Genomic DNA, 8223 nt, shown 5'->3' on the forward strand with positions numbered 1-8223 from the left:
CTTCTGAAATGCCTATGGAAATAACTGAAACTTTAAAACTCTAGTTTGTTTCTTTGTTTTTTTAATTTAAAGAAATAAGACCTAGGCAGGATTAGTAAGAAGTGCCCAGATTAACTTTATTAGCAAAAAATAGCGAGTCAGAAGGGAGAAGCACTGTCAGGAGGACCAGAAGCTGTGCCCAACATGTGCTGTTTTTACCCATTTTTAACTTTTACTTGTACTGTTTTTGTAAAATGGTAAGGAAGAAGGAAAAGACAGATGAAGTAGAGCAAAAGACTGAAACACAAAAGTGATTGCAGAGGGAGGAATTATTCCATAAAACAAAAAGCAGAGAGTTTATTTAGGAGAAGAAAGAAAATGAGACATGAGGTCTGAAAAAAAATAAAAGCAAAACAGGGACAAATGAATTGTCTTTTCCTTCACACAAGCAGAGTATTCTATGTACAATACCCTCCTTTTACTTGCTTGTCACCATCATATATAGTCAAGAGAAAACATACCAGAAAACATCCACCTACTTTTCAATACAAGCAGAAGGATAGCTCCCAAATAAACTCATCTTTCATTCTCCCTGTAAGTCTTAAACAGATTCATCCTCCTAAGAATAAAAATTGTGGAATCTAAGAGTAAAACAATAATCTGGAAAAAAAAGTAAGGAGAAAAAGGGCAAAATTTTCTTTTGTTTGCAAATCTAGTGTATTAATTGCATTCCTGGGAGACTTTCTGGACAGAGCCTCTGGTAAACAAATTAGATATAAACCGAAGGCGAGGGCACCAGGGTCACTGTGGTGAGGGAACATCAAGTGACAGGCGCTGGGACCCCCGATGCATGGCTTGCAGAGCAGATGTTCACAAGGATGCAGTGATTATTGAACTGGTAATAAAAAAGCATCAGCTTACAGGCAGCCACGATGGATGCTGGTAATTATAAAGCATCCCCTGGGAAGAAAATGACACAAGTCAGCCACAACTCCGCAATCACCGGGGCATAATTAAAGCTCCAGTAACAGTTGTTAATAGGGTGCAAATAAAACAGGGGGAAAACTTGAACACAACCTTTTATTTCCCCTTTTTAGAAAGAGATGGCAAAGGGCAAAGTAATTACAGGGATAGCAGATTTTATAATTTTGCTTCACATCATAAAACAAAGGGTTGATGGTCATTGATGTTTAAAATATGGGAACCCAAACACACCTATATATATATATATATATATATATATATATATATATATACACCAAAGGGAAAAAAATTGTGTTTGCTCTTTGAATATGTAGTATGTGGGGGAGAACAGATTTTTAAACAGAATGTTTATATTCTAATTTTCAAAATGGTAGAAATACAAATATGTAAAGAAAACGGAATACATGTAAATATTTGGCCATTTCATCCTTTCCGGAAGATCTGTAGTGGTATAATGTGCCAAGCTATATGATACTGTTGGTTAAAATGGTTTAGATATTGTTAAATAAAGTCAGCAAATCACTTACAGTGTTGAAAGTGTCACTTTTTCACAGAATGCTGCCAGCCACTCCCTAACCTAAAACATCAAGCAAAACAGGGCTCATTTTCCATGGGTTAAATCACTGATGCTATTTGCCAGAAGAGCTCCTAAGAAAAATACATCTACCCATTGCAACCCAGTTGCCTGGGCAATTGGGCAACTAACTATGCATCTGGATGTGCATTACCAATTAGGCCTATGTATAGATCTATTTTAAGAGGCAGATGGATAGTATGATGAGAAGGAAAAGAACTCTTGTAAGTTCCTATCTAGCCAGTTTTCCATTCATGGATATTTATAAGATTAGGTTTAAAGGGATGACAAATGTAAAAAACTCACTCTATATTCTTGGGCTAAACTTCATGTGAGAAGTATATGAATACCCATATGTGTCACTTTTCAATAAATTGTAGGAAATGAGTGGAAAGAGAAAAACAATGTTCAGTAGAACTCCCATTTATGGATTTTAACATGGTCACAATTATCTGAAAATCTTTCTCCTGCTTTCTTTCGGTACTTAGAGAGCTGGCCAATTAAAACATAACTAAATACTAATGTATTTAGTATGGAATGCATAAAGAATAAATTATATTTCCAACATGAACATAGATTTCTAGAATTGGAAGGGACCTGACAGCTTATGGCCCTAGTTACCCTTAAATGCCTACTGTTTGCAATACACCTAGTAACCATAAAATGTACTAAGAGACAGTATCTGCTCCATAGAAGACTCAAAACAGACACATGAAAAGTTAACAGATGTAAGAAGGGAAGTCCTTGACTTATGGATCCTCAGGTCATGAAAATTAAAAAGCTTCACGAGTGACTTCTGTTATGAAAAGAAAGATTCAGTGGCACAGGACATACCATCCTAGGACTAAGACATTTAAAAAATGTCAGTACTTTGGCTTTTGGGGGATGAGGCTTCCTTTAATTGAGAATTAGTTCCTAAAGAAGTAGAAAATACACAATTGTAGCGCCTATCCTGAGAGGAGTAGAACAAAGAATGGGGGAGAGAGAAAAAAAGGGAAATCCTGTCCTCAACTGAGGGGGGAGCAGTGAAGAGTGTTCTGCAAGTGGTGCCAAATTCTGTCAAAAAAAAAAAAAAAGGAGGGGGTTTATAATCAAATAAGTGGAAAATGCTGTTTGGTGCATCTCCTTTTTGGAGATCCACAATCACATTAGACTATTAAATGCTCTGATCAAATCCCACAACAGACTATATATCACACTTGTTAAATGTACAGCTTGACTTTGGATCTAAATGGTCTTAGTTTGAACCTCAACCCTACTAAAAACTTGGGAAGTTATTCAGCCTATCAAAACAGTAATTAAGCAAGAAAGTTCCAGAAAAACATCTACTTTTGCTTTATTGACTACACCAAAGCCTTTGACTGTGTGGATCACAACAAACTGTGGAAAATTCTGAAAGAGATGGGAATACCAGATTACCTGATCTGCCTCCTGAGAAATCTGTATGCAGGTTAGAAGCAACAGTTAGAACCAGACATGGAACAACAGACTGGTTCCAAATCGGGAAAGGAGTACATCAAGGATGTATATTGTCACCTTGCTTATTTAACTTATATGCACAGTACATGATGCGAAATGTGGGGCTGGATGAGTGGAGCACAACCTGGAATCAAGATTGCCGGGAGAAATATCAATAACCTCAAATACTCAGATGACACCACCCTTATGGCAGAAAGCAAAGAAGAGCTCAAGAGCCTCTTGATGAAAGTGAAAGAGGAGAGTGAAAAAGTTGGCTTAAAACTCAATCAGAAAATGAAGATCATGGCATCTGGTTCCATCACTTCATGGCAAATAGATGGGGAAACAGTGGAAACAGTGACAGACTTTATTTTGGGGGCTCCAAAATCAGTCCAGATGGTGACTGCAGCCATGAAATTAAAAGATGCTTACTCCTTGGAAAGAAAATTATGACCAACCTAGACAGCATATTAAAAAGCAGAGACATTACTTTGCCAACAAAGTTCCATCTAGTCATGGCTATGGTTCTTCCAGTGATCATGAATGGATGTGAGAGTTGGGCTATAAAGAAGGCTGAGCACCAAAGAATTGATGCTTTTGAACTGTGGTGTTGGAGAAGACTCTTGAGAGTCCCTTGGACTGCAAGGAGATCCAACCAGTCCATCCTAAAGGAGATCAGTCCTGTGTGTTCATTGGAGGGACTGGTGTTGAAGCTGAAACTCCAATATGTTGGCCACCTGATGAGAAGAGCTGACTCATTTGAAAAGACCCTGATGCTGGGAAAGATTGAGGGCAGGAGGAGAAGGGGAGGACAGAGGATGAGATGTTTGGATGGCATCACCGACTCGATGGACATGGGTTTGGGTAGACTCCGGGAGTTGGTGATGGACAGGGAGGCCTGGTGTCCTGCAGTTCATGGGGTCGCAAAGAGTCAGACATGACTGAGCGAGTGAACTGAACTGAATTGAACAAAAAACTGAAGATGTACTATCTTTGGAAGGGATAAATAAGTTTGAAGCACTCACCCTGTGAAGGAATCCTGTGGTCCAAGTTACCACTGTCTGTCTCTTAAAACTTAATCATGTCATAACCTAAATACATTTCCTACTTATCTTTATATTCTTAATAACCTCCCCAAGGCTTCAAATAATGCATTTAAACCCTTCTTTAGATGGGAAAGGTAGATGATTCTCCCATTTTCCTTCAATCTGTTTCAGGAGCCTTTACTTCTACTCTTATTTATTTATTTTTTTCTGTTTTCTTGTTTAAATCTCTCCTCTCTTTTGCCTGGATTCTAGCCCTGATGGCTCAAACAGTAAAGCATCTGCCTACAATGTGGGAGAGCGAGGTTCAATCCCTGGGTCCAGAAGATCCTCTGGAGAAGGAAATGGTAACCCACTCCAGAACTCTTGCCTGGAAAATCCCATGGATATCATGGTAGGCTACAGTCCATGGGGTCACAAAGACTTGGACACAACTGACCGACTTCACTTTCTTTCTTTCTCCTTTGCCTAAAGTATAGAAATATAGAAAGAAGAAGAAAGTGAATAGGAGAGTTGATTGGGGCGAAGGCAAAAGGGAAATTGAGAAGGTTTTCGAAGATAGGTGACATGCAGTCATGTTTTTGTCATTTTTCTTAATTTCAAAACAAATGAAAAGAAAAATAATCTAACATAACTTACTCCAAAACTTCTCAGGATGATGATAGAATTTAGAAACGAATTGGAATAAATGTGCTAATGGGACAAAGAGAAATTCCTCAAAGAATATTATATAAATGCAGACAATTTTTAGTGTATTTGCTATAAACTCAAGGATTTTTGTCCATTTTTTAAAAAAGTAAATTTTTTATAGATATTATATACAGTGTTTGTTAATAGCAGTTTTTAACTATTATATAAATCAGTACTTAACAATCTGTTTTAGATTTTAAGTAGTCCTAGGATAAAATATATTAATTTTAGTAATGGCTTTGAATATTTTAGAATAATTATAGTCTCTCTAAATAATGGACGATTCTATAAATTTCTTTTGTTTTATTTTCACAGTAGTTCAACATAAAGCAGACTATTTTGACATCATAGAAATAAGAGCTAGACATGAAAGAAGAGAAAAGATAGATCAGATTATTTTCAATTTTTTAAAGTGTTTCAAGAAGTGCTCTTGCAGATTTTTGCTCTCATTGTCTACAATATCAACCACTCAGTGTCCTTAGGATTCTTGCCAAAAATTTTAACCAAATTTGTTTTGAATTTCTGATAGAATTTCTTTGTAGCTGATTTATTTTTAAATCTTCCTCTGGGGATTTTTGCTCCATTATTATTTTTTAAAATTATATGTACCTCTCTTGAATGTTACTAATTTCCAGGTTCATAGTATGAAAGAACATTTGCTTGTCCTAGAAAGAGCTGGAAGAAAAATGGTAATCAATTTCTCCTTATACTAGTGAATCTTTTAATAGTATTGCATTTTTCTAACTGATGCAGTAATATGTATTCATTCCTTCCTTTTGGTTAACAAAGTTAATGACCATTTTTTATATTTCAGTGACCGTAAAAGGTACTGAGGATGTAGTGAGAATTAGTACAGTCCCAATCACAAAACTTCAAGTCGATGGCATATTAAGAAAACTCATTGTGCCATTTTTTTCCCTGTTACAATGGCATGTATAGGGTGCCGTGGGAGTAAGGAAGCCTTGATAGAAAAGCTCCTATTTAAGCTGAGTCTTAAAGGATTAACTGGAAATGCAGAATAGGTGGATTGTGTGTGAAGCTGATAAGGATTACTCCCTGCCTCCTTCCTGGCCCTTCTCTCTTTTCTAGGTATTCTTACTTCCTAAGTCATCTCTAGTTACATGACTGTCAATTCCATTAATAGTCATGTGATTACTACGTTTATACTTTAGCTCTGACCTTTCTACTGAGTTCTAAATTCTTACTTGTTTATCTAATATTGCGCCTGAATATTTAACACCACATTTTGCATACTTAGTAATCTGGAGTTAAAGTTGTTAGATTGCTCTGTAACCAGTCTCAGAATAGGTCAATTCAGTTAAACAGTTATGTCTCATTTCTGGAGACAATGATGAAGATGAGCCTCAAAGTTAGGCCTTTATTGTATGAGCAAGCAATCATGTATCTAATAAGAGGCATTTATATGGGAACTAAAGAAAACCAAAGGTTACGTTTGGGGCAGAAGATAAAACCAGCCTGAGTCCAGAGGGCAGCCAGAAGAAAGAAGAGATTTCAGATGTAGGGATGAAAGTACCTTTTGCAGTTTGAATGTCTCTGATGATGTCATTGGGTGTTCATGTAAACTTTCTGAGTGGCCCACACAGCAGCAGCGCAAAGGTTGTCTAAACATGGCTATTATTGCAGTTTTTCTGGAGTTTATGTCAAGAGGTTTATAGACAATTTGCAGGGCTAAAGGGAAAAAGGCATCTTTTTTTTCCTTAGAAATTCCAAGTCAAGAGAAATTTTGGGAGAAAATGCTGAGAAAATCAGAAATGTTTGGAATTTATTAGACAGATATTTGAGAAATTAGAAGAATTTTATATCCAACTGAACTTACAGATAGAAAAGAAAACCTGAAAGACAATTAAAAGAAATAAAACCTGATATATCCACAAGTGTATATTGTAGTTACTGTGGAGACATATTTTTTCCTCTCTAAAATCACCCTCATTACATCAAAGAAAGCCAAAGTAAGACTAATTTGTTTGCAAAACAAATCTAATTTCAGTAAGCCTGGCCTGCTTATTTCTGTAAGTGAAGCAAGAATAACGATTTGACCATATAGGCTCTTTTAAATCTGGTTTGCTGGAACTTTTTGTACACAATCTCTTATTGAACTTTGAAAAGTTTCTGAAGGCCAAGAAAACATGTCAAGGACTCAACATTAGATTTTGCCTACAATATATGCATATTGGGGTGAATTATTTTCTTCTTGAAGGCCCTCGAATATCCTGTGATTCCTGTACCAGCCAGGAAGTGACCTCCCTTACTTGGTTAGACTGTTTGGAGTCCTGTACAAAAGGTACCACACTGTGTTTATGATAGGCTTTACCGGCTTCATAGTTAGTTCCTTCAAACTTAGTTCCTTAAAGCTGTCTGCCGTATCTGATTTTATGCATGTCATTCTCAAATATGACATTCCAGTGAAGGCCTTGATAATATAACCAAGGTTTCCAATTGTGTCCTATTACAAGGAGAACACAGTCTTGTTGAACTTATGCAAATAAATATTAATATATTGCCATGAGAAATAAGAATATTCAGAGTTTTCAAGTTCTAGAGGGATTAGGGAGAAAAAAACAGTTGCTTTATTTTGTTCACAAATTTACACTTTACCAAATTGCTCTAAGTTATAGTTAACTTAAGAGAATTAAAAAATGTTTCCTTAAATCTAGGAAAAAAAATTAAAGAACCATCAGTTTTGTCCAAAATGTTATAAAAATTATAGTCATCCTCATCAGTTTATTCAGTCTCATGTTATTATTTCTTATTTTGCTTGAATCCAGTTTTTCCATTTGTTCTGAAAACTCTTAACCAGTTTAGTTTTAAAATCTTAAAGTTAACGGAAACCTGTACTTGCCAGAGTCTTTTCCATCTCCTTGAAGATGAAGTGTATGTTCAAAAGCATCAAACAATAACTGTAAATGACAAAGGACTCCAAAATGGTCATGATTAATGATATGATGAGAGTTTGTGTTAATGCAATTGACAAGGAAATTTGGTTCCTTCTATGGCACATACAACATTTTAAGATAGCTAGAATTATAAGTAATTATTTATACAAGGGCTTCTCATTTCTAGAAATTTCATGCAAATCTAGAATATATGTGTAATTATACAACTACAACATAAGGAAGACCTAGTATTGCTTCTTATTTGACAATGCTTCCCATATAATTTAGCATATCAAATAAGCCTAGTTAGCATTTCTTTCCTTCTTTCTTTTTTTAATAAAGAGAATAAAGAACTCTTTGAAATGTTCCAAGAGCTTTCTGGAAAGATCCCAAAGTTAGTTTGAAGTTAAAAATACTTCATTTAGAATTTCAATTTTGGAAGTTTGTTATAAATATCAAAAGATTTCAACACATGACCAAATAAGGGTTACAGATTATTATAAAACAATACTTAGTTATCTATCTATTTAACTAAAGTGACAGAAGATTTCAAAGGCAACTATAGCTGGGCAAAATTTAGCTCTTTTAAAATGGATAAGAT

This window comes from Budorcas taxicolor, chromosome 10 (genome assembly GCF_023091745.1).
Source record: "Budorcas taxicolor isolate Tak-1 chromosome 10, Takin1.1, whole genome shotgun sequence".
Classification (NCBI taxonomy): Eukaryota; Metazoa; Chordata; class Mammalia; order Artiodactyla; family Bovidae; genus Budorcas; species Budorcas taxicolor.